Here is a 643-nt window from a genome sequence, read left to right as displayed (position 1 = left end):
GACGAGGGGGAATGGCTTCAAGTTGCGCCAGGGGAGATTTAGGCTGGACATTAGGAAATACTACTTTTGTGAAAGAGTGGTCAGGCGCTGGAACGGGCTGCCCAGGGAGATGGTTGAGTCACCGTCCCTGGAGATGTTCAAGAAACGTTTAGATATAGTGTTGGGAGACATGGTTAAGTGGGGTTGTTCGTGGTAGGTGGATGGTTGGACTAGGTGATCTTGTAGGTCTTTTCCAACCTAGCTCATTCTGTGATTCTATGATTCTATGATTCTATGATCTCCCAGAAGGAGTCCAGCAGAGGGCCACAGAGATGATAAAGGTCCTAGAGCATCTCCTGTATATGAGGAAAGGCTGAGTAACCCAGGTCTATTCAGCCTGGGGAAAAGAAGATTGAGAGGGGGTCTGATAAGTGTTTTTAAATATCTAAAGGGAAGTGAAAAGCAAATGGATGAGGTCAGGCTCTTCTCAGTGGTTCACGGCAATAGGAAGACAAGCAATGGCTTAAAATTGAAGCAGAAAATTCCATACAAACATGAGGAAGAACTTTACAGTAAGGGTGACAGAGCACTGGCACAGGTTGCCCAGAGAGGTGTTGGAAACTCCTTCTATAGAGATATTCAAGACTCTTCTGGACACCTACCT

Source organism: Numida meleagris, chromosome 1 (genome assembly GCF_002078875.1).
Source record: "Numida meleagris isolate 19003 breed g44 Domestic line chromosome 1, NumMel1.0, whole genome shotgun sequence".
Lineage (NCBI taxonomy): Eukaryota > Metazoa > Chordata > Aves > Galliformes > Numididae > Numida > Numida meleagris.
The sequence above is the reverse complement of the archived record's forward strand: the minus strand, read 5'-3'. Positions refer to the sequence as shown.